The 27,401-nt window shown below is 40.5% G+C and overlaps 1 protein-coding gene across 7 annotated transcripts in view; it reads right to left on the bottom strand.

The window, feature by feature from the left end:
• Positions 1 to 27,154, bottom strand: part of Ark2n (arkadia (RNF111) N-terminal like PKA signaling regulator 2N) — an 89,767-nt gene extending 62,613 nt beyond the window's left edge. For 5 of the 7 annotated variants that reach the window (XM_013358747.4, XM_040273412.2, XM_005325550.5 and 2 more), the window contains exon 1: positions 26,296 to 26,432. The gene's annotated coding sequence lies outside the window, so the exon portion shown is untranslated. Of the gene's footprint in view, positions 1 to 26,295; positions 26,603 to 26,869 lie in introns of those variants that run through there. The other 2 variants (XM_040273399.2, XM_040273402.2) reach the window with 2 other exon arrangements.
• Positions 27,155 to 27,401: the final 247 nt, after the last annotated feature.

Consider the following 27,401-nt stretch of genomic DNA (forward strand, 5'->3'; position numbering starts at 1 on the left):
AAATATCTTATTTCCCCCCTTTTAACTCAAGTGCTAGTTCTGGCAAACTACAGACAAAAAAAAATTAGTGGTGTGTGTGTGTGTGTGTGTGTGTGCGCGCAGTATTGGGGGTGGAATCCAGGGCCTCAAGAAAGCTATGCAAGTGGTTTTACCACTGACCTACTTCCCCCCACACAAAAAAAAAATAAATAAATTTTTTTTTTTTTTAAATCTTGAAACAGGGACTTGCTCAATTGCCCAGGCTGACCTTGAACTTGGGATCCTCCAGCCTCAACCTCAGGAATAATTTAAGATTACAGGCAAGTACCACTGCAATTGGTGTAAGTTTTGTTGCCCTGCCACCTTGATGATATAGAGGTCCTAAAAATTTAAGACCCTGCCAAACAGATAAAACTCATGCCTGACCCAGAAGCTGGCAAAAGGAAGAAGGGGAAGGTGGAAGAGCTGCAATCATATAAGGTATCTCATTACAAAGAGGTGAATCAACAGATAGGCCACAATGTGCATAAACTACAAAATCGCTGCAGCTTCATTTCTGCCCTCCAAATCTCATACAATAATCTGTACATGCCCAACCTTTTTAGAACCATACAGGAAAGGAAATTCTGGCAAAGGCAATACAGCCTAATCCAACTGAGAGATTATAAACTTCTATGACAACAATGTAGAAGATAACATAAATATTAAGAAAGCAAAATAGAATATGTAGTCTAGGAATGCAAGACAAGGAAGAACATCATCAATACTGCTAGTGGCCATTCTCAAATTCGATTCTGTTTTATCTCATCAATTCCCAGGCCATTATCAAATCCATGCCACTGACAGCAGGGTAGGTACCAAATGCAGTGCTTCCTACATGCTACAAAAGATCTCTGCACTGGACTATATCCCCAATCCTTTATATATTTATTTTAACACAGGGCCTTGTTAAGTTGTCCAGGCTATTCTCAAGTTCCTAGGCTCAAGTGATCCTTTTGCATTACCTTCCAAGTAGCTGCCAACTACAGGTACACACCAATATGTCTAGCTCTCAGGTTCATTTTTAAGGAAAATTAGTGTGTATAATGTCCCATTTGTGTAATAGTGAGAGGAAAACCTAAGTGTATCTGTGCATTTTAAAAAAATTATAAGGAAACAGGAAATCAATAGTGGAGGGTAGGAAAGTAGAAAGTTTAGAAGATGAAGAAGAGACATTTTTCATTATTTTATCAACCAACATAAATACTCACCTTTAAAAACTACATTTAGGTTGAAACTGGCAGCACATATCTGAAACCCCAGGCCACAGGAGGCTGAGGCAGAAGGATCTCAAGTTCAAAGCCAGCCTGGTCAACTTACTGAGACCCTATTTCAAAAATAGTTATTTTTTTAAAAGTCTGGCAGCATAGCTCAGTGGTGGAGTGCTTGCTTAGCATGCACAAGGCACTGGCTTCAAACCTCAATTATGGGTGCCTCCCCATAATTGAGGTTTGAAGCCAAAACAAGGGGAAAAAAATCTTACAAAGCAAGAAGAGAAAAATGACTAATTACCTATACAAGAACCCCAAAAGTTTACAAATGATTTTTCAACAGAAACAAAGAAGGCCAAATCTTAGTTGGCTGCAGTAGTGCACGCCTGTAATCCCAGAGGCTCAAGAGGCTGAGGGAGGAGAATCACAAGTTCGAAGCCCTAAGCAACTAAATGAGACCCTGTCTAAAAATAAGAAGGGCTAGAGATGTGGCTCAGTGGTTAAGCACCCTGCTGGGTTCAATTCCCTGTACCAAGAAAAAGAAAAAGAAAACAAGAAAGTACAAAAGTATAAATCTTATATCCTGAACAAAGCTAACTTATGAAGGTGAGAGCTGGAATTGTAGCTCAGTGGTAGAGGGCTTGCCTAGCACCTGTGAGGCACTGGTTCAATCCTCAGCACCACATAAAAATAAATAAAGGTATTGTATCCATCTACAACTAAAAATATATGTTTAAAAAAATGAAGGTGAGAGTCAGCAGTGAAAAAGGAAAAAAAGGAGAAGGACGAGGAGGAGGTGGTGATGGAGGTGGTAAGGCCTGGGATGGCTCAGTGGAAGAATGTTTGCCTAGAACATGCATAAGGCTCTGGGTTCCATCCCCAGCACTGCAATAAATAAGCAAATAAAAATGATTAATGGACAACTACAGAATCTTAAACCTCTATTACAAAGCAAGAGAAATGTAAGAAAAAACAAAGAAAAGAGCTGGGGGCAATGGCATACAATTGTAAACCCTGCTATTCTGGAAGCTAAGGAAGTAGCTTAGCATTCCACGCCAGCTTCAGCAATTTAGTGAGACCCTGTCTCAAAATAAATGTTTCAAAAAAGGACTGGGAATATATCTCAGTGGCAGAGTACTTGTCTACCATGGATGAGGCTCTGGATTCAATTCCAAGTACTGAAAATAAAAAAGAAAAAAACAAGAAAGGTCATAGGCACCCAAGAAAAGATTTCAAAAACCCAATCATCTGAGATAACTTCAAGGTATTTAATTATCCAAAGAATCAAGGTTAGGAAATTTGCACAAATTCCCAGAATATGAGAGAATCAGGATTTAAACCAAAATGGTATCAGACTCCAAATTCTTAACCACATTCCATTCTTCAGCATTTACCATAGAACATTACTTCCTGCAATCATGAATTGCTCAATAAGTAGATGCTGTTGATGATAATAAAGTCAAAATAAAGGGTGCTTCTATTATAAATAATTTTCCTAAGATTTGTTTTTCATTCAAAAATGCTGAAAATATCCAGCCAAAAATTCAAAGCAACCAAAGATATCCTTCAGTTGGTAAACAAATAAACTGGTACATCCAAACAATGGAATATTATTCAGTGATAAAAAAAAAAAAACGAGTTATCTAGCCACAAAAAGAGGAAACTTAAATTCATATTACTAAGTGAAATAAATTAATTCTGGTGTCTGTGTGTGTGTATTGGTTATTGGGGACTGAACCCAGGGTTGCCCAATCACAGATGTGCATCCCAGCCCTTTTTTATATTGAGACAGGTTCTAACTAAACTGCTCAGGTTGGCTTCTAATTGCAATCCTCCTATCTCGATCTGCCAAGTAGCTGGAGTTATAGACATGTGCCCTGCTAAAAGAAACCAATTTTAACAAGCTACATACTCTACAAATTCAACCACATGCCATACTAGATATGGCAAAACTAGAGTGGCAGTCAAAGATCAGCGATTGAAAGCAGTTAGAGGAAAGGAAAGAATGAAGAGATAAGAGTTCATATTTTTAAGTCAGAGAAACTATTCTGTATGATACTGTAATGGTAGATACATGTCATGATTCTCTTCTTCAAACTCCTAGACTACAATACCCAAAGTGAACTAATATAAACTATGGACTTTGGGTGGCAAAGATTTGTCAATGTAGGCTCATGGATTGTAACAAATGCACCATGTGGTGGGAGATCATTGATACCTGACATTAGGCACTGTCCAAACCCATGGAACTGTTTATTCAGTGAAATGTTTTAGTCAGCTTTTTCATCATAGCAACAAACAGATCTGAGAAGAACAACTTTGGAGGAGGAAAAGTTTAGTTGTTTCTCAGTTTCAGAGGTCTCAGTTCATACAGCCAACTCCACTGCTCTAGGCCCAAGATAAAGCAGCACATAATGATGGTAAGGGTGTGGAGGAGGAAAGCAGCTCAGAACATAACAATCAGGAAGCCTACAAAAAACTCCCCTCACCACAGAAAAAAACATAAGCTCCAAATGCACACTCTCTGGATGACCCATGTCCTCCATACACCTCACCTGCATACAGTTACAACTAGTCATCAGGTGATTAATACCCTGATTAGGTTAAGAATCTCATAACATAAGCATTTTACCTCTAAACTTTATTGCATTATCTTACACATAAACTTTTGGGGGATACCTCATTACTAAACCATAACAGTTAATCCACATAGAATCTCAGTTATTGAACATAAAAAAAGCCAAATCCTCATATAAACTATGAACTGTAAAAATATGTCAATACTGGCTCATGTACTAAAACAAAACTATCAAGGTAATGTCAAGATGTTAATAAAGTCAGATGTGAGGTGTAATGGCTCACTCTTGTAATTATAAGACTCTGGAGGCTGAGGTAGAAGCCTTGCAAGTTCAAGACCAGCCTCAGCAACTTAGTGAGAACTTGTCTCAAAATAAAACAATAAAATTTAAAAGGACTGAGGCTGCGGCTGATGGTAAAGCATCCCTGGGTTCAATCCCTGGTACCAAAAAAAAAAAAAAAAATTGTATTTAAAGATATTAATTAATAAAAAGGCAAACTGGGCAAGGGGAAAGGAGGTAATACAGGAACTTTGTACCTTGCTCAATTTTTCTACAAATTAAAACTGCTCTATAAAATAATGTGTAATTTTTAAAAAAGAAAAAAAAAAAGTTAAGCCTCATGGTTCATGCCTGTAATTCCAGAAACTCAGGAACTGAGAATCTCTCTCTGATACAGTGCTTGCATAGCATGTGCAAGGTCCTGGGTTCAATCCCCCAGAACTACAACCTTGGGAGGTAGAACAGAAGGAGGAGTTGCAGGATCTGGGGCAAAATGTTGAGGAAACTTGTTACCTCACATCTGCCAACTTTGCCTCATGAGAGGAAAATGTGGCTGAAAATGAAGTCCAAAAAAGCAATATGCAGCAGCCTCAGCAACTTAAGAAAGAACTTAAGCCACTCAGTGAGACCCTATTTCTAAATTTAAAAAAATTATAAATAGTTGGGGATACAGCTCAGTGGCAATCATGGATTCAATTCTTGGTACCTAAAAAAAAAAAAAAAAAAAAAAGTAGTGCCTCTAAGCCACACTCTAAGGTGTCAGCTCCTCGTAACCTGCTCCCATCCCAGTAAATTATAAACACAATCTAAATAAAATATGAATCATAATCTAAATCTAAATTTGGGGGGAGGGTTGAAAACAAGAGTGCTTAACCCCTGAGCTACATTCCCAGCCCTATTTTGCATTTTATTTAGAGATAGGGTCTCACTGAATTGCTTAGTGCTTTTGCTGAGACTGGCTTTGAACTTGTGATCCTCCTTTCTCAGCCTCTTCCTACCTAAGCATCCGGATCCACTGAGATTATGAGCATGTGCCAGCCCTGAAACCAGGTCTCTCAAAAATGCTTAGGGTCTCGATAAATTGCTGAGATTGGCTTTGAACTTGCAATCCTCTTACCTCAGACACCTGAGCCACTGGGACGACAGGCATGTGTCACCTCACCCAGCTCAACCTAAATAATCTTACCATGAATCAGCCAAGACCTCAATGTTTTCGATGTTCCAAGAAATATTTAAAATATATACATACACACACACACAAAAAAAAATGCAATTTCGTTTTTAAAATGCACTAAAAAATGAGCATGGTGGTACACATATGTAATCCCAGATACTGGGGACAGCTATGGCAGGAAGTTCCCAAGTTCTAGGCCAGTATGGGAAACTTAGCAAAGCCTTGACTCAAAATCAAAATTTTAAAAAGGGACTGAGTATGTAGTTCAGTTATAGAGTACTTGCCTAGCATGTTCAAGGCCCTGGGTTCAATCCATATACTGGCCCTCCCCCCAAAAAAAAACCTGTAATTTCAAAGCACTACACAAGATAAATGGCTACCCACACTGAAAACTAAACAATTCTATTTAGGGTATAGGAACATTTTAATTATTTTTATTAATTACTGCTCATAGTTAACCTACAATGAATAATCCTCATTTCTAAGAAAAGAATATGTAGGTCAATGGCCATGATATATTTAGAAAAATATATTTAGAGTACTTTCTGAATTTCCAGCCTGTTCCTCAGCCTAAGACTGGATCATGCTACAAAGCAGTCTTCTTTAACCAAACATGAAAGTTCTGAAAATCTAAATTGGGAGAGGGGGTGCGGGGGGTGCTGAGGATTGATTGAATCCAGCGCCTTGTGCCTATGAGGTAAGCACTCTACCAACTGAGCTATAACTCCAGCCCCCCCCCCTTTTTCTTAATACCAGGAATTGAGCCTAGAGGTGCTTAACCACTGAGCCCTTCATTTTCTTAAATATATTTTATTTAGAGACAGGGTCTCATTGAGTTGCTAGGGACTCACTAAACTGCTGAGGCTGGCTTTGAAGTAGTGACTCTCCTGTCTCAGCTGCAATCCAGAGCCACTGGGATTACACTGCACCTAGCAAAATCTAAATCTTTATTTTTTAATATTTTTTTTTAGTTGTAGGTGGACACAATGCCTTTATTTTTATTTATTTATTTTTATGTCGTCTGATGATCGAACCCAGTGCCTCACCCGCGCTAGGCGAGCACTCTACCACTGAGCCACAACCCCAGCCTGGAAAATCTAAATCTTTACAAAAGACAAATTAGACTATCCACATTAAAGATATATATGTTTAACCAGGTACAGTGTCCATGCCTGTAATCCCAGGGATTTGGGAGGCTGAGGCAGGGGGATCAAAATTCCAGCCTGCTGGACCCTGTGGTGCATATCTGTAATCCTGCTGCAGGGGGGATGAAACAGGAGGATTGAAAATTCAAGGCCAGCCTTGACAATTTAGTGATGCCCTAAGGAACTTCAAAGGACCCTGTCTCAAAAAAATGGCAGGGTTGTAGCTCTTGTAGCTCAGTAGTTCAGACCCCTGGGTTCAATCCCCAGTATAAAGGGGGAAAAAAACTGAATAGCTTTAAAACCAGAAAGGTATTCCTCATAGTTCTGGAAGTTAGGAAATTTGAGTTCAAGACACTGGTAGATCTGGTTCATGTTGAGGGTATATTTCCTGGTTGAAAAAAAACGAGGACTGAGCGCTGTGGGCTGGCGGGCTAGTGGGATGGCAGATGAGGAACAAGACCTGACTGTGAGTGAACACCAAGTTTGAGGAGGAAAATAAGAAATTGGAGGAAGTTCAGAAGGTGGACAGGGTAAAAGAAAGACTTTTTTCTAAAGAATTACGATGTATGATATATGGGTTAGGGGATGACCAGAATCCTTACACTGAGTCAGTGGATATTCTTGAAGACCTTGTCATAGAGTTCATCACTGAAATGACTCACAAGGCAATGTCAATTGGAAGACAAGGTCGAGTACAAGTTGAAGATATTGTCTTCTTGATTCAAAAGAACCCAAGGAAGTTTGCTAGGGTTAAAGACTTGCTTACCATGAATGAAGAATTGAAACGAGCTAGAAAAGCATTTGATGAAGCAAACTACAGATCTTGGTAATTTTTGTACTTCATAAAATTTCATTATCTTCTGTGGAAATCATATATAATAATTGTGTATTTTGTTCAGTAATGTCCTAAAAACTAGGCATGAAAGATGGAGAAACAAAGTTTTCAGCCTTTATTTTCATGTCTTTGATTTTATAGTGATCCATGAGCCTTTAATTGCCTGCCTTTGGGCTGGGGATGTGGCTCAAGCGGTAGCGCTCGCCTGGCATGTGTGCGGCCCGGGTTCGATCCTCAGCACCACATACCAACAAAGATGTTGGGTCCGCCGAGAACTAAAAAATAAATATTAAAAATTCTCTCCCTCTCTCTCTCTCTCACTCTCTCTCCTCTCTCACTCTCTCTTTAAAAAAAAAAAATTGCCTGCCTTTACATGACTATACTTGAATTACTTACTGAGTTTTAATGACTACACATAAGTTAAAGTACCTTACAAATTATGCAGTTCCTTCTGACTTTTGACTATGATGAAGGATGAAGTAGTATTTATGTGTTAGGTATATTTGTACCATTATAAGCTATACTATAGCTGTTTAATATGTGAAATCTAAATGTTATTTTGACTATGACAGCTGAGACATATGCCTTACATATTCTGAATTTTTCAGAAAACAGTGGTCTGAGATGTTATTAAAGATAGTGAACTGGTTTTTCTTTTAAGGAGATGATATTTGAAACTAGTTTTTGTAAGAATGTTTATGTGTCTTAAACGATAATTTGTTTTAATATTTTCTAAAGAGTGATTTTTTTTCTTTTTTAGAAAATTAACGTTTTATGTTGATGCTTCCATGTTGATTGAAAGACTTTCTTGATATAAAACCTTTTGGGACTTAGGTTACTTTTTAAGTTTTAGAACTCATTTTCTCAATCATCTACTTTCAGTAGCAGGAATGGCAATGTTTAATGAGCTAATGGTAAGATAAGCATTTGGGGTAGTGTTTTTTTAACATATTTGTAAGTACTTGTGGAAATGTGTAGTTGACTAAAACCATATGTAGCTACAAAAACCACTTTGTAGTTCAGAGTATACAGGTTTTGTGTGAATTTAGCTTACTGCATTAATTACTGCCCTTAGCTTAAAATAAGGATTAAAATTGCATTTAAAGAGATCACTGCATGTTACTGTTTGTGAAACTGAACTTTTTGATTCTACTTATAAACATAAGTATCTATAAATCAGTACCTGGGGACATTTTACTTTCTTAACCTATTGATACAAGGAACAAAGTATAAAAAATTAAACGGGGGGGGGGGGGGGAACGAGCACTGAACCCAGGGGTGCTTTATCCCTGAAGTACATCCCCAGCCTTTTTTATGTTTAGAGACAGGGTGTCAATAAATTGAGAAGGCTGACCTAGAACTTGTGATCCTCCTGCCTCCACTCCCAAGTTGCTGCAATAATAGGAGTGGCCCAATAGGCCTAGCCAGACTACTATTTCTTACTACAACCTCACATGGTAAAAAGGGGTAATAAATCTCTCTTTGTACTGTTTCATAAGTACACTAATGCTATTCCATTGGGCAGGCACTCATGACCCAATCACCATCCAAAGGCCAATCTTCCTGATATCTCACCTTGGAGGTTAGGATTTCAATATACACATTTGGAGGAGACACGTATTCAGACCATAGCTCAATGCTCCTCTCCCTCAAAATCCATTATTCTTTAGTTTTTAATAATTTCTAAAACTGGGCTGAGGATATGGCTCAAGCGGTAGCGCGCTCGCCTGGCATGTGTGCGGCCCAGGTTCGATCCTCAGCACCACATTCAAAGATTGTGTCTGTCGAAAACTAAAAAATGTTAAAAACTCACTCTCTCAAAAAAAATTTTTTTTAAAAAAGTTTCTAAAACTGAGCCAGGCACAGTGGTATACATCTATAATTCAGGAGGCTAAGACAGAAAGATAACAAATTCAAGGTCAGCCTCAGCATCTTAGTGAGACCCTCAGCAACTTAAAGAGATCTTGTCTCTAAATTAAAAATTGGGCTGGGTCGGGGGAACACGCCTGTATTCCCAGTGGCTGAGGAGGCTGAGGCAGGAGGACGAGTTCAAAGCCAGCCTCAGCAAAAGCTGAGGGCTAAGTGTGGGAGGCCGTCATATCATGTGACCAGCATTTTCCTCTCCTGATTGGTGAGGCTCTGGCAGTCACTTCCAGTGATCTGGCCGCATCAAAGTGGCTGTAGGGGTGGCCCAGATCTTGAGAGTTGTAAAAATGTAGCAAATGTGTCTTCATGCCTAGGCATGCCTTCCTGTAGCCCCCTGGGTCAAGCTATGCTCACCTGTTCCTTTGTGATATTAACCCTTTGCCCTGTTTGGGATAGAATGTTTCATGGAAATGCCCTTTGTGTGTTCCCTTCTCTTACTCTGCCTTTGGGTGTGGCTTTCCTAGATGTCAGTAAACCTGCTGACAGCAGACATCATGAAGCTAGACTCAGCCCCTTGAAACCTAACCCTTTGCATTATTTGAATGGCTTCTCCTCAATAAAAGGGGCCGGCACTGTCCAACCGTGGGTCGGTCGGTCGCTCCCTCCCTCCCTCCCTTGCTGGATAATAATCTCTGGTATTATTATTAAGGTCACAGGAGCCATCACAAGACCGCCAAAGAAAAAGGTATCTCTGTCTCTTGTGTAGTTATTTTGCGCAGCCCAGTTCCCCTAGAGTGACCCTGGGTGTTTTTGTCACCGGGGAAAGTGACAGCTAAGCAACTCAGTGAGACCCTATTTCTAAATAAAATATGAAATGGGGCTGGGGATGTGGGCTCAGTGGTTGAGCCCCCCTGAGTTCAATCCCCAGTACCTAAATAAATAAATATTAAAAATTAGAAGGACTGGGGATATTGCTCTATGGTAAAGTGCCTTTGGGTTCAATTTCCAGTACCCATCCCCTCAAAAAATTGTCATGATTTCATGATTAGTTTACTACTGTCTATATGCCTTGCAACATACAAGATACAAGGGAATAGGGCTTCTGTCTCATTGATTACTTATCTGAATCAACTAGAAAAATACCCAGATGGAGACTCTTAATATCTATTGAACAAGGTATATTTAAGCAGGGTTAGAGATGTAGATCTGTGGTAGAACTCATGTGCAATGTTCTAGGTTCAATTCTAAGCAAACAAAAAATATTAAACGTAAGACATTTTGCTAGGCCTTGTAGATACAAAGCACCACATACATTTGGGTTTTCTTTTGGAATTATCATTTATTTGTTTGGTTTTTTGGTACTAGGAATTGAATCCTGGGCCTTTTACAACAGAGCTACATCCCCAGAGCTCTTTTTATTTTGAGACAGAGTCTCACTAAGATTAGGAGACTGGTCTTGAACTTCTGACCCACTGGCCTCCTAAATCTCTGGTATTATAGGCATGCACCACCATGCCTGACTATACATTTGGTTCCTTAAAAATGTTTTATTAGGGGGGCTGGGGTTTTGGCTCAGTGGTAGAGCATTTGCCTAGCATGTGCAAGACCTTGGGTTCAATCCTCAGCACCTCATAAATACAAATAATAAAAGTACGGCGTCCAACTACAATTAAAAAATAAATATTAAATAAATGTTTTATTAGGGCTGGGGATGTAGCTCAGTGCTATAGTACTTGTTTAAGGTGTGAAAGGCCCTAGAATCTAGCCCCAGCACTGCAAAAGAAAAAAATTATCAAAATAGATTTTTTATGATGGGTTTGTTTGTTTGGTACTGGGGAGTAAATTCAGAGGTGCTTAACCACTAAGCCACATTCCATATCCTTTTTTGCATTTTATTCAGAGACAGGGTCTCACTGTGTTACTTAAGGCCTCAGTAAATAGTTGAGGCTGGCTTTTAAACTCATGATCCTCCTGCCTCAGCCTCCCAAACCATTGGGATTACAAGTGTGTGCCACCACTCCCAGCCTTTATGATGTTTGGATTCTTTAAACATTATGATATTTTTAAAATGTTAGATTATTTGCTATAAATGTTCATTTTAATAATTCCCAAGCCATTTAAAAATGGTAAAGACAAACTCTGCTAAAAGCTATCCTTTACCTCACTTTACCAACAGATGCATTATTAACATAATGAGCCTCCCAGAAGAACATAACAATGATAAAAGGCTTTAGAAATTAATTATTTTTTTCAAAATAGCAGCCACTGAATTAAATACATGCAAATCAAAACTACACTAAGATTCCACCTTACTCCAGTCAGAATGGCAATTATCAAGAATACAAGTAATAAGGGGCTGGGGTTGTGGCTCAGCGGTAGAGAGCTAGTCTCGCATGTGCGAGACCCTGGGTTCGATCCTCAGTACCACATAAAAAATAAATAAATTAACGAGTGAAATAAAGGTATTGTGTCCAACTACAACTAAAAAATAAATATTAAAAAAAAAAGAATACAAGTAACAAGGGGCTGGGGCTCAGCGGTAGCACACCTGCCTGGCACATGTGAGGCAATGGGTTGGATTTTCACGACCATAAATAAATAAATGTCAATGACTCAAAAATATTTAAAAAAAAAAATACAAGTAACAATAAATGTTGGCAAGCATGTGGGGAAAAATGGCCACTCATACATTGCTGGTGGGAGTGCAGATTGATGCAACCACTCTGGAAAGCAGTACGGAGATTCCTCAGAAAACTAGGATGGAACAACCATTTGACTCAATGATCCCACTCCTTGGTTTATACCCAAAGGATTCAAAATCAGCATACTACGAAGACACAGCCACATCAAGGTTAATAGCAGCTCAAGTCACAATAGCCAAGATATGGAACCAATCCAAGTGACCTTCACAGGAGAATGAATAAAGAAAAGGTGATATATATATATATATATATAAAATGAAATATAACTCAGCCATAAAGAAGAATAAAATTATGGCATTTGCCAATACATGGATAGAACTGGATACTATCAAGCTAAGTGAAATAAGCCAATCCCAAAAAACCAAAAGCCAAATGTTCTCTCTGATATGTTAATGCTAACCCACACCAAGGGAGTGTAGGGAGGGGAAGAATAGAAATTCATTGGATTAGACAAAAAAATGAAAATAAGGGTGGGATAGGGGATCAGAAAGACAGTAGAATTAACAATTGGACATAACTCTCCTATTCTTTTATATGAATACATGACCAGGGTAACTCCATATCATGTACAACCACAAGAGTAGGATCTTAACTAGAATAAATTATACTCCATGTATGTACAATGTGTCAATATACACTCTATTGTCATGTATACCCAAAAAACAACAAAAATGCTGGGGATATAGCTCAGTTGGTACAGTGCTTGCCTCATATGCACAAGGCCCTGGGTTCAATCACCAGCACCACAAAAACAAACAAAAAGAACAAAAATAAATAATATTTTTTTAAAAAAACACCACAGGATATGCAACTTAGGGATTATAAGAATGAAGAAAGCACGTTGGAAGTCACCGTGGACAACTTTGCAAGACCTTGCCTTAAGATGAAATTTGAAAAGGGTTGGGGGATATACTTGGTGGTACAGCACCCCTGGATTCAATCCCTCATACAATGGTGGGGTGGGGGGGGATCTATGACTCAATTAGTACAATCTAAGGCTTCCCCTGCACCCTGTACTGGAGGTTGAACCACAAGCACTTTACCCCCAGTAAAAGCTAAACCCCCCAATCCTATTTTTTATATATTTTATTTTGATATATGGTATTACTAAATTGCCAAGACTTGCCTAGCAAATTGATTCTCGCCTGCTGCAGTGGTGCACACCTGTAATCTCAGTGACTCAGGAGGCTAAAACAGAAGGATCCCAAATTCAAAGCCAGCCTCAGCACCTTAGACGGCCCTAAGCAACTCAGCAACATCTTGCCTCAAAAAGTAGGGGTGGGGGAGGGAGGAAGGAAAAAAAAAGAGCTGGGGTGTGTCTCAGCGGTTAAATACCCCTGGATTCAATCCCTAGTACCAAAAAAAGAAAAAAATCACAAACTTGCAATTCTCCTGCCGCAGTCTTCTGAGTCCCTAGGATTACAGGGGTGCACTCTCTACTTATGAAGTGGCTTGGTACATGTATTAACAACAAATACCAAGCCACTTCATAAATTTAAAAGCTATGCTACTAATTTCATAATTTTTCCTAAAAATTCAAAATCCAATTTTTAATAGATTTTTCTCCTGCTAGTGTTGGAGATATGAACCCAGAAGTGTTCTACCACTAAGGTAAATCCCCAGCCCTTTTATTTTTGAGATAAGATCTCACAAAATTGCCCAAGCTAGCCTCAGTCTCGCCAGTACCTGGGATTTACTGGTTCGCCAACATGCCTAGCTAACTGCGAATTAATTTTTTAAAAGCAGTAGCAATTTCCCTATCAGTTGAGACCAAGATAGTGTGTGTGTTTTACTGGGGATTTAACCCAGGGGTGCTCTACCACTAGGCTACAACCCCAGCCTTTTTAAATTTTTATTTTCAGATAAGGACTTACTAAATTGCCCAGATGAGCCTCAAACTTGCAATCCTTCTGCCTCATCCTCCAAGTTGTTAGGATTACAGGTATGCACTACCATACTCAATTGGATCAAGATTTTTTAAAAGAAATCCATTAGCAATCAATCATCTTTAGAGACAAAAAGGTTTCTGTTTTGCCTTTTTTTTTTCTTTTTTTTTTTTTTTGCAGTCCTAGGGATTAAACGTAAGGCTTCTCACACACTAGGCCAGTGCCTAATCACTGAGCTACACACCCATAATTGTGGGTCTCTGAAATCACTTATTTAGCTACTTTGCCTTAGCTCAACTGTGCCTACTCTATACCTAGATGCTTAAAAAAAAAAAAAAAAAAAAAAAGATGCTCAAGCCCAGCACAGTGGTGCACCCCTATAATCACAGCTACTAAGGAGGCTAAGGCAGAGAGATTGCAAATTCAAGTCCAGCTTCTTGCTTCTGCGGCAAGACAACTTTCACAGTGAGATCCTCTCTCAGAACACAAAATAAAAGGCCTGTAAATGTAGTTCAGTGGTAGAAGTGCCCCTGGGTTTAATCCCCAGTACCAAAAAAAAAAAAAAGAAAAAAGAAAAGAAAAACGGACAACCAAAAAAACATTTTGAAGTTCTATCTAGTTTTATTTTTTAAACATAAACAAATAGCCAGGCACAGTGGTACATACCTATAATCCCAGCAGCTTGGGGACTGAGGCAGGAGGATCACAAGTTCAAAGCCAGCCTCAGTACCTTAGTGAGGCCCTAAGCAACTTAGGGAGACCCTGTCTCTAAATAAAGGGATGGAGATGTGGAGGGTTGCGCATCCCTGGATTCAATCCCTGGTACCAAAAAATAAATAAATAAACCAAAAACCAGGGATAGGAAACACACAGACTGGAAAGCAACAGACAAATTGTAACATGAAAATAAGAAAGATGAAAGCTTTCAACAGTATTGTGTGCCTATTTCCTGCTGGTTTTAGCCAATGTTCTCGAAAAGTTTTAAAGTTATTAATATTTCACAGTGTTAGATAAGCTAGCTATCAAAATAGAATACTGTGAAATATAATGGAAGGGGAGAATCATAATACTAATAACTACCCAAGAAAATTAACACCTATTATTATCTGATTTTTCTGACCATAGCACACAAATACATTCCACTGTCTACTGTATAAAAAAAGATAGTCTTCTTTTCTTTATTTGATCCCAGGGACACTCTACCACTGAGTTATGTCCCCAATCCTTTTTATATTTTGAGACAGTTTCACTAAGATGCCCAGTATGGTCTCAAACTTGCCATCCTCCTACCTCAGCCTCCAGAATTGCTGAGATTATAGGTGTGTACCATCAAGGTAATTTTTAAAGCAAACAAAAATAAGCACCTTTTTGTTCTTAGAGCTGGTCACTGATTTCTTACACTGTTTCGCTCTATAACTACCCAGCTCCCAGACACGGCCAAGGCCTGTGGTTTTGGAGATATGAAAAACCTTGCCAGCCTCCAGTTACTCAGCATTTCCCTGGCAGACAAGAGATACATGGAGGGGTAGGTGCCATTACGAGCAGATATGGGAAGTATTTGAAGCAGTTTCCAGCCCATCGCCTGTTGACTTCTTTCATGGCCTACATCAGTATAAGCACATCAAGACTTGTGAAAAGGAAAAGGCCAGCCTTTTCCTTTTGTGAAGAAAGCTTTAGGCAAGTGTGGCTCTACCAATACAGATGACATAAGATGTGGAACTACTGACAGTAGAGATGATGAAGATACTGGTCTCTTTGGATCTGAGGATAAGCAAAGAAGCAGGAGGCTAAAGGAAGAATGCCTTGTACAGAATCAGTCAAAGATAGCCAAAAAAATCTATACTTCTTGCCAAGTCTTCCCTCTCACTAGATGTGAAACATAGGGATGATGACATAGATATGGCAAAATTAGAAGTATATCAGAAGCATTCAAAGAGAGAGCTTGGTTTGGGACTTCTAAAACTACTTCTGGTGGGATATGAAGTTTAAAGTTTCAAATACTGTCAAAGGGAGATCAGTAAACTGACCATGGGCAGGGAGGATGGCAGGGAAAGGGGAAATACAGGGGAATTACAGCAGCCAAATTAACTGTTATATTGTGTGCATGAACTAATAGATAACAAATCACTCCATTATGTATAACTACAAAGCACCAATATAAATCTGGGAAAAAAACAAAAACTTCAAATACAGTGTGTAGTTGAACATGATACAGTTGGAACACACATGTTAGAGGAGCACATCACTGCTGTAGAGGACTAAGGACAATCCCTAGACATGGTTACTTTCATGGAAGATCTAAAATCCACCCTGGGTCAATGTAACTAAATAAAAGTTTGAAAGATTAAACACAAACACACAAACACTAAGGATACTTAAAACCAAGGATTTTATGCTACTTTATTTTTGTAGTACTGAGGATTAAATCCGGGGCTTCAAATTGCTAGACATTAGTTCTACTAAGCCACAACCCTGCCCTTTTTTGAGACAGAATCTCTCTAAATTATGTAACCCAGCCTCAAACTTGCTATCCCACAGTGTCTACCTCCCAAATAGTTGGGATTACTGACATGTGTTACCACACCTGGCAAAGCCCAAGGATTGAAGCAGGAGAACCCCAAACTTGAGACCAGCCTGGGCAATTTGGTGAGATTCTATCTCAAAATTTAAAGAGGAAAGGTGAAAAAGCTGGAGATGTAACAAGTGTTAAAGTATCTCTGGGTTCAATCCCCAGTACCACAATAAGGGAGAAAAAGATTAATTTTATACTTGGGGGAAGAGAAAAATAAATGGCACATTATGAGAAAAGCATTTAAAAAGAAATAAATTATTTGTATAAATGTTTTCCTCATCTCCTCAGCCCCATTACCTTATAATATCCCATAAAAACAAAGATCATGTTAATTCCATTCATTCACAGTTCCTAACACATAATAAATACTTATCAAGAGCTGGGGACATAGCTCAGTTGATAGAGTGTTTGCCTTGCATGTATAAGGCCCTGAATTCAATCCCCAACACTACAAAAAAAAAAAAAAAGGAAAGAAAAGAAAAGAAATTGCCAAGACCAGTTGGGCTTGATGGCACATACATAGTTCTACCTACCCTGGAGACTGACAAAGGAGGATCACAAGTTCAAGGTTAGCCTCAGCAACTTAGATCTTTTCTCAAATATAAAATAAAAAGGGCGGAGATGTAGCTCAGAGTAGAGTGCCACTGGTTTCAATTCCCAGTACCACCAAATACACACACAAAAAGAAAGAAAACACTATGGCCACTAATGAAATAAAACTCTTTGTAGCCAGGCACACTGGCACACACCTGTAATCCCAGTGACTAGGGAGGCTAAGACGAAAGAGGAACATCAATTCAAAGCCAGCCTCAGCAACTTAGTGAGGCCCTAAGCAACTCAAAGAGACCCTATCCCAAGATAAAAATATACAAAAGCTAGGGTTGTGGCTCAGTGGCTAAGTGCCACTGGATTTACTCCTCAGTACAAAAAAAAAAAAAAAAAGACTCAGGAACTTCATAGTTATGGATATAATGGATTCTCTCCTTAGATCTTGAGGGGAAGGGACTTTCTTTTGATATTTAATAAGATACTACTTTTTACCCTATTCTTGTGACATGTGGCTTAAGATATTTTATAGTATCTGATTTTGCTGCTTTATGCATAAATATGAAGTCACTTTATTTATAGTATTCCAGTAAGGAAACAGCTTTACTAGGCTATTAGCAACTGTGTCACTTTTTGTCTTATGTTTTATGGAGAAAAATAAAATCAAAGAGAAGTTACTCTATGAGAAATCATACTGATTCTATGTAATGTAATATTGTCCTACACCATAAAGCAAACACTTTTTTGAGGGGGGAGGCGGGTACTAGAGATTGAACCCAGGGGCACTTAACCCCTGAGCCACATATCCAGCCCTTTTTTATATTTTATTTAGAGACAGAGTCTCACTGAGTTGCTTAGTGCCTAAGATGCTATGGCTGGCTCTCAACTGGTGATCCTCCTGCCTCAGCCTCCCAAGCCACTGGGATTATCACACCAGGCCCTTTTTATTTTTTGAGATAGGGTCTCACTAAATTGCTTATGCCTAAATTGTTTAGGGTTCACTGAGTTGCTGAGGCTGGCCAATAAACTCCAAGTTTCTGAATCTTTTGAAATATTGGGGGGGGTCCTCTTTCCTAATATAATATAAATATTAACTTACTTAATTGACTACTAGTACTTTTTTTCCCCCAGTGCTGGGGATTGAACCTAGGGTCTCACACACCCCAGGCAAGACATTCTACCACTGAGAGGCAACTACTACTTTATATAAGCACCAATACTTGAAAACAATTTTGTGTCGGCCTCAGTGGCCAAACCTATAATCATAGCTGCTCAGTAGATGAGGCAGAGGATTGCAAGTGCAAGGCAGGCCTCTACAACTTATTAAGACCCTGTCTCAAAATAAAAATAAAAAGGCTGGGGGTATAGCTCTGTGACGGAGTGATCCTGCGTTCAATCTCCAGTACTAGAAAACAAAGTGTAATTGAGCCCAGCCCAATGACAGACCTGAAATGCCAGCTACTCAGGAAGGAGGCAGAAGGTCATGAAGTTGGAAGCCACCCTGTGCAATAAAGTGAGACCCTGTCTCAAAATTAAAAGGGCTGGGAGTGTAGTTCATGCATGACGTTCTGGGTTTAATTCCTAGTACTAAAGGGGGCAAGGGGAACAGGAAAGAAAATGATGAGAAGAGGTTTAAAGGGTTAGAGTACATAAAGAAAATGCTAAGGACTGGGGTTGTGGCTCAGTGGTAGAGCACTTGCCTAGCAGGTGTGAGGCCCTGGGTTCGATTCTCAGCATCACATAGATAAATAAATAAAGGTGTTGTGTCCATCTACAACTAAAAATAAAGACATTTAAAAAGAAAGAAAAAATTGCTTAAAAATTGTATTTTTTTCCTTTTTTTCTCCATTTTTTTACTGGTGGATTATAGTTGTATACAATAGTGGGATGTTATTACATATTTGTATATGCTTACAATATAACAATATAAATTGGCCAACATAAGGAAATGCTAAAATAAATAAAGCTAAATCAATCTGTCTACAGTAATATATGCTGGATTAGGCCAAAGGAGAACCTGAAATATAAATTGTGAGACTGAAAATATGAAAAGAGAGCAGCTTTGCTTGCTTGCCAGCCAATCTTTTCTCCACTGATTAAAGCCCTATAAATAGGCCAAAAGTGATAACGGTTGCTCAAATCACTTATTACTGCAGATACTACCACTTCTGGCATGTACCTGGCCCAGCGCCGGGACTGTGAGTAAACTAACGTCAAATAAGAATCCGCGTAAGTTACTAAATGCAAAAAAGGTGAGTTACCCATTACTCAAAAAATTAGTGTAAATCAAAAATAATTTAAGATACAGGGTCTAAATTTCTCCAAGATTTCTGTTCTGGTCATTTTCTATCTCCCTCAGAAAACAATTCACATAAAGAAGGGTCACCAAATGTTGGAACCTGAAATCCCCAAGACAATTTGCTAAAAATCTATCCGCTGTACACACACAACAAATTGCTTAGTGGATTGCAGAGGAAAAAACAATGGCAAACACTTAATAAAATGCTGACTTCAAGCCAGGTGCAGTGGTGAATGCCTATAATCCCAGTGACTCCAAGGCTAAGATGGAGGATAGAGAGTTCAAAGCCAGCCTCAGCAATTTAGTGAAGCCCTAAGCAATTCAGTGAGACCCTGTCTCTAAATAAAGTACAAAACAGGTCTGGAGATATGATTCAGTGGTCGAGTGCCCCTGAGTTCAATCCCTGGTACTGCCCACCATGCCAAATGTTGACTTCAGAACATGCTTCTCAGCTGGGCACAATGGCATACACCTGTAATTCCAATTACTGAAGAGGCTGAAACAGGAGGAATTCAAGCTTATGACCAGCCCGGGCAATATAAATATTTTTGTTTTGTTTTGTTTTGCTTTTTGTTTTTGGTTCTGGGGATTGAACTCAGGGGCATTTAACCACTGAGCTACATGCCTAGCCCTTTTTATTTTGATTCAGGGTCTCACTAAATTGCTTAGGGCTCAGTAAATTGCTGAGGCTGGCTTTTGAAATTGTGATCCTCCTGCCTCAGACTACTGAGCCACTGGGATTACAGGCCTACACCACAGCACCTGAGAAGCCTGGGCAATTTAGCAAGACTGCCTCAGAATAAAATAGAAAGGGCGAGGGATATAGCTTGGTGATCGAGTGCTCCTAGGTTCAATCCCCAGTACCACCAAAAAACAAAAACAAATAAAACTTTCATCTCTTGCCTAGCATGTGGAGGCCCTGAGTTCAACCCTCAGCACTGGATAAAAAAACCTGTTTCTATGCTATGTTTTTAGTTTATGTTTAAAATAAGGCAGGCAGGATACTGCTTAAAACTTGACTGCATGAGGTTTTTGTTCTTAATACAGAAAGGAAAACAATCCTGTTTTCCTAGAGTTTTAGTCCACACCCAACTTCCCTATCCCCAACAATACTCTTCTCTAATTATAAGGAACTTAACAAAATAGTGACTCTAGACATCAGGAAACTTATTTTTTTAAAACCCAGACAACACAGTAAAAAGATAACTTCTGATTTCTTTGGTCAGTAGCTTGTTTCTCAAGTATTAACCATACTAATAAAAATTTAATATCTAGACTACCGTAGTTTATATCTTTCTTAGGAATAACTATTATAAGTAAATTTGAACCCAAGGGTGCCCTACCACTGAGCTACATTCCAGACTCCCTTTTAAATTTTATTTTGAAATAAGGTCTTGATAAATTGCTCAGATTCACCCCGAATTTGCAATTCTCCTGCCTCAGCCTCCTCAGTAGTAAGTATACAACACTGTGCTCAGTTCCCAATACATACATTTAACAGATTTAATTTTATTGCTCTAATCAGAACTGATTAACTAAAATGTGGACTTGATTTTCAGGTAGGAAAAAAGTATTCTGGAGCTGGTGCAGTACACATGGCTGTAATCCCAGGAACTCGGGAGGCTGAGGCAGGAGGATCACAAATTTGAGGCCAGACTCAGCAACTTGGGGAGACCCTTTCTCAAAAGATAAAGAGGGTTGGGGATATAGCTCAGTGTAAAACATCCCTGGGTTCAATCTTGGTTACCCTCTCCTCAAAAAAGAATATTTTGGGAATGAATGGGCAGTATAAAAAAGAACATTCACATTCAAGTCTCCAGTCTTATTCTTTTAAGCTTTTAGAGACCCATTTAAGAAAAATGTTGTAGGTAAGAGTGGCCCAATTTTATAATCCCAGTATTTTGGGATGCTGAGGCAGAAGAATCACAAATTCAAGGTCAATCTAGGCAATTCAACAAGACTGTATCTCAAAAAGGAAAAATAAGTTTTTTTTTTGTTTTTTTTTTTGGAATAAGAAATTGAAACCAGGGGCACTTAACCACTGAACCATATCCCCAGCCCTTTTTTACATTGTATTTAGAGACAAGGTGTTTCTAAGTTGCTTTAGGCCCTCACTAAATTTATGAGGCTACCTTTGAACTTGCAATCCTCCTGCCTCCACCTCCCAAGCCCCTGGGATTACAGAAGTGCACCACGCTGGCAAAAAAGAAAAAAAAAAAAATCTAAGGGGCGGGGGGGGGGGACAAGGATGTAACTCAGGGACAGAATGTCCAGTACTCACAAAAAAAAAACTTTTTAAAGTATTCCTTTTTGAGGAATAGATATGATCAAAGTTACGTTATTTGCATGTATGACTATGCCACCATGAAATCTTTATTCTTTATAATTAAAGTACACTAATAAATAAGTCCAGTTAATAACTTAGAGATCTGCACCATTTACCTACTATTTTAAGTGATAGCCTAAGCAAATAGAAATGAGCTTCCTTATTTTGGATAAAGACATGAAAAACAAAATTTATAACAAACACTGTAAATTAAAAGCACAAATTCTAAATAAGAAAACCAATAGACTATGAGTCATTGGTTATTTTAAAATATTTTTAGGACGGGGGATATAACTCAGTGGTAGGGTGCTCACCTAGCACGTACAAAGTTCTGGGGTTAAATTCCTAGCACCACAAAAAATGAAATATTTTAAAATCATTTTTACTATTCTCAGCTGTTACTAATATGTTCTGATAAATGTTTATAGTATATACAAAATGTTTCCACTCCTAGCAGTTAAGGAATAGATTTAAAACAAGCAAAACACCTTTTTGTTTCACCCTGCTTCTTCCTTTTACAGGGCCCCGTAGGCTGAGTATAAAAACTGACTGACTAAACATCAATCCCACCTCTTATGAGAGAAGCTGCCCACACAGAAGAAAACACTTGCTTCTTTCCCTTAAGCTCACTAAAAGTTTTAAAAGAATAAGGAAAGTGGGTGGGATTAAAGATAAAGAATACTGGGACGAAGTGATACATGACTAATTCCAGCTACGGGGGAATGCTGAGGCAGGAGAATCACAAATTCAATGCCAGCCTCACCAAATTAGCTAGCCTGTCTTTTAAAAAGCAGGGGAAAAGGGTACTGGAGATATAGTTTAGTGATAGAGCATCTCTGGGTTCAATCCATTATGCAGTAGGGGGTAGGAAATTATTAAATTTCTTTAATCTGGTGATCATGAATCCTACTAAACCGGCATGATGATGAACATGTGTAATCCCAGAAACTGGGGAGGCTGAGTCAGGAGGATTACAAATTCAAAACCAGCCTCAGCAACTTAGTGAGGCCCTAAACAACTGAGACTTGTTTCAAAATAAAAAATAAAAAGTGCTGGGGATGTGTCTCAGTGGTTAAGCACCCCTGGGTTCAATCCCCAGCACCACAAAAAAAAAAAAAAAAAAAAAAATTTAATCTGTTATAGGTGTTTCAAGCATTGTCAATTCAGCAAACACAACATAACATTATTTTCATGTCCCTAGTTACATGCAAGAAAATGAAAACAGCCTAAGATAATTTATCAAAGTTACCATATGTAAGTTTTGGGTCTCTAAAATATACCAGTTCCAAACTTTAAAAAACAGGGAAAGGACTAGGAATATGGCTCTGTGGTAGAAAATCTGCCTAGTAAGCTCAAAGCTCACCGCTAAAGGTTTGATTTTCAGAACCACAGAATAAAAAATACTTGCCAGGCAAGGTGGCACAAGCCTTAATACCAGCAACTATGGAAGCTGCAGCAGGAGGATCACAAGTTCAGGTCAGCCTCAGCAATTTAGCAAGGCCCTACCCACCTCAGTGAGACCTTGTCTCAAAATAATAAAAAAAGGCCTGGGGATGTGGTTCAGCTGCTAAGCACACTTGGGCTCAATTCCACTACCAAAAGGGAAAAAAACAAAACAAAAAAACCATAACATTGCAGATCACAAAGAAGTTGATAGTCATACAGTGAAGAGATTTTTAAAGTCTAAAGTCAATATAAATATTAAAAGCAAACAACCTTTGACAGAAATACATTAGCATACAGTTCTAGCAGAGCTGCATTAAATTATAACCTAAAGCTGAATTTATCTTTATATGAGTTTTTTGGTGGGAAGAGGATACTAGGGACTGAACCCTGAGGTGCTGTACCACCAAGAAAAAAACCCAGCCCCTTGACATTGTTTTGTTTTGTTTTGTTGTGGTGCCAGGCATCGAACCCAGAGGTGCTTAACCACTGAGCCACATCTCCAGCCTGTTTTATTTTTGACTTAGGGTCTGGACAACTTGTAGAGGCTGGCCTTGAACTTGCAATCCTCCTGCCTCAGGCTCCTGAGCAGCTGGGATTAAAGATGTCCACAACCACACCCTTAAGCACCTTTGTTTTCAGTCAGGGTTTCACTCATTTTGAGAAAGGGATCTGCTACACTGCCCAGGCTGGCCTCAAACTTGCAAATCCTCCTCCCTCAGCCTCCCAAGGTGCTGAGATTCAGGTGTGCACCACAGTGCCCAGCAATACATGGGTCTTGAATAAATCATAAAAACTATAAAACAGTTTTATGACAGTAACTCTCACATAAATGGATGAAAGAGTAATATAAACTGAATTGGTGAGTAACATAACAAACAAGTACAATATGAACTTAATATGAAGCCAACAATGGGGAGTAAGGTTTCAGTTTCAAAATCCAGTCCACCCTATTTTCCACAAAAAGGTTCAGGGGGAAAAAAAATCCCCACTAAAAATCTGATTTAGGCCAGACTCATGCACACCTGTAATTCCAGCAGCTCAGGAGGCTGAAGCAGGAGGACAAGTTCAAAGACAGCCTCAGCAACTCAGCAAGGCCCTAAGCAACTTAGCCAGACCCTGTCTCAAAATAAAAAAATAAAACAAGGCAGGAATGTAGCTCAGTGGTTAAGCACCAATGGGTTCAATCCCTGGTAATAAAAATTCTGATTTAGTTAGTCTTTTAAGTACCTTGAAGTTTCTCCTTGCCTTTCAGACCTAAACACTTATTCTGATCTTTACAACTATACGTTAACATTATAAAAAACATATGGTTTGAGCTGGGCACAGTGGCGAATGCCTGTAATCCCAGAAGCTAGGGAGGCTGAGACAAGAGGATTTTGAGTTCACAGCCAACCTCAGAAATGGTAAGGCACTAAGCAACTCAGTGAGACCCTGTCTCTAAATAAAATTCAAAAAAGGGCTGGGGATGTGGCCCAGTCAGTGGTTGAGTGTCCCCTGAGTTCAATCCCTGGTACGGAAAAAAAAAAAAAAAGAATAAAGGTGTTAGTGAAAAGCACTCTAGAGGAACCAGATTTAAGCCAAGCATAGTGGTACATGCCTGTCATCCTAGCTATTTAGGAGGCTGAAGCAGGAGGAATATCACAAGTTCCAAACCAATCTCAGCAATTCAGGGAGACTCTGTCTCAAAATAAAAACGGCTGTAGCTCAGTAGTAAAGCACCAGTGAATTCAACCCCTAGTACCACCAAAAAAAAAAAAAAAAAAAGAAAGAAAAAGAAAAAGAAAGCAAGAGTTGGTTATGTAGCTCAGTGCTAGAGTGCTTACCTAGCAAGCAGGAAGGCCTGTGTTTATCCCCAGTAGCGGTGGAGAAAAAAAGGGGGGAGGGGGACTGATTTATAAATTTTAAAAGTGTTTTTAATTCTCATTTAATGAATCTGCCTAAAAATTTCATTCAGGTTCTTTTTAAAGTAGCATACAGCTCACTGCAGTGAATTCAATCTTGGTTACCTGGAATCAAATATAATTCATATCTTTATATTTACTGTACACAAGGCACTCAACTAGACATTGTATTGGGCATATTAATCAGCCAAAATATTATACTTTCTACTAAAAAAAATAAATTATCATTGTGACTCCTCAGGACACCAGGTAACAATTATCCTGTTAGTCTGTAAAAATGCTTGTTAAACCAAAAGGCAATGCTCTGATTACTAGAGAAATCCAGACTGCCAGGATCAGCAAAACTACCTTAAAAAGTTAATAGCCTCCACCCTTAAAATATCCCAAGAGAAGGGAGTGATTCAAACTATTAGTTAGTATGTGCCCAGCGATACTACACAATAATAACCTAAGCAAAACTGCGAGATGCATTTGTAATTAAGAAGTCCAACCTTGATAAAGCATCATCAGTGGGATTTTCATCCAACTGGGTGGAAGGATTCTGCAAGCAAAAGATCAGGCAAAATCCGAAAAGCATACTTAAGCATATACTGCCAAGCAGTGAAGGATCTAAGAGGGCCAGTAAATCCCTCTCTTCTTCAACCTGAGAAGCATCTCTTCTTTTGTAACCAGGACAGAGCAATTTAAAAAAATGAATGAATGGCCTACAATTCCAATAGGGACTGCTAGATAATCGGTACGATACACAAATCAGCACAATAAGAAAAAGTATGAAATGCTACTGTGGAAAGGACTAGAACCCTGGGAAATCAAGAAAGACAAGAAGTTTTTAAACGCGGGATCGTCAGTTTACGTTCTAGCCTGCTTTTAAAGAAAATCGCAAACTCCCAAGAAGAGGACAACTTTGGATTTCTCTCTCCCATTGATTTCTGGCATCTGCCGTCGGACAGTCGTGGAAGCGTCCAGAGGCAGGCAGCACCAATCCTATGACAGCCCTTTCTCCAAGGCCACGGCAGCGCGGCGCTGGGGAGGCCGCCGGGACTCTTCGCGGCAGGGGCAGGTGTCCGCGCCAGACTCCGGCTCGCCGACTTGGCGGAGCTTCGGCTCCGCTTCCCCTGCCCGCTGAGCGCCGAAAAGTTAAGTGAAGACAACTCCAGGGACGAAGTCGCTTCCCCACGCGGCCTGGGGGCTGCGGCCCCTCTCGCCCGCCCCAAGCCCCAGCGGCCGCGGAGGACAACTCGGCGACGCCGGAGGACGCGGGGGTCACCAGCAGCAGGCAAGCCACGGGGTGGAAGCTGTACGGACCGCGCTTCCCAAGTTCTGGAGCAAGCCCCCAGAGAGCCTCCGACACGCCGACCGGGCCCGTGACGACCCCGCGCCCGAAGACCGCAAAGCCCTCACCCGCGGCCCGCAACCCTCCCCCTCGCCCCGACCCTTCCCTGGGACGCAGCCCGAGCACCGCGGCTAGACCAGCAGCCAGGCCGCGGCCCTGCGCCCCTTCCCGCCTCACCTGCGCTCCGCTGCTGCGCCGTACCTTCTCACCCGCTCCGCGCGCCCCGTCGGGGCACGCACGGACCCCCGGCCCGGACTCTCCCGGTCGCGGTGACTAGAGACGCGTCGGCGGCTGCCGTCGCCTTCTCTTTCTAGGCACAAACCCCGGCAGCCAGCAGGGTCGCAGTCAGCGCCCCCGCCGGGGCCAAGAGAACCTCGCCGCCTCCACAGCCTCCACCACCAATTCCCTTCAGTCGTCCGCGCCGCCCCAAGAAAATGTCACCAGAGGCCGTTCCGCTCTGCGCCTCACTTCCGCCCGGAACCACAGAGCTAGCGCGGGTCGCCTAGAGCGGCCGCTGCGGCTGGAGCCTCTGAGGACTGTAATAGAAGGCCAGAGGAAAGCCCGACAGCGCCATCTGGCGGGAAGGAATCCGCGCTCCTCCCGCTACAGAGTGTTGGCGCGTTGGCGCCGGCTTCGCGGGCGTCTTTCCCACAAGCTCTCGTTCCTGGCTCAGCCTTCCGAGGGGGTAGAAAAGCCAATCAGTGCAAACCAAGGATAGCGCTTTCATTCCCGTGCACTGCCCAGTACTCACCCCCTCCCGAAGGTTTCCCGATGCTAGCGAAATCTGAATCCTTGAATCACTCCAGCAGGAAGCCGGCTCCTTTCTCTACCCTCTTTACTTCGGAAGTCATCACCTTGGCTTGGGGAGACCAGGCTGTGCTCCTCTGGTGCCGTGGCACCAACGTCCTGTTCAAGTTTCTGCACAGGAACCTTGCGAGCCTTGCGGATAGCGCGCCACCTGCTGGTACGATGGGATCCGCCAGGGAGACCCCGCTCTGCCTCTACGTTGGTTCCAAACGCCCCAAATTCCACCTCTGCAGAGTCATTCCTTGCATTTGCAGCTTGCCCTGGGAAGAGTGACGCAACGGCGCTGTCTCTGAGTTTTCCAGGCGCGTTCCAGAGATGGGGCGGAGGAGGGAGGCCGAGGAAGGAGGCCGGGGAGGGGCGGGGGGATTAGTTCCTGTGGGGACCTGGAGAAAGATGAAGCGATCACAGCAGTCTGGAGAGTAGAAGGCTTCCAAAGGAGGAAAAGGAGATACGAAGCACAACCTCACTACTCAATA

This window comes from Ictidomys tridecemlineatus, chromosome 13 (genome assembly GCF_052094955.1).
Source record: "Ictidomys tridecemlineatus isolate mIctTri1 chromosome 13, mIctTri1.hap1, whole genome shotgun sequence".
NCBI lineage: Eukaryota > Metazoa > Chordata > Mammalia > Rodentia > Sciuridae > Ictidomys > Ictidomys tridecemlineatus.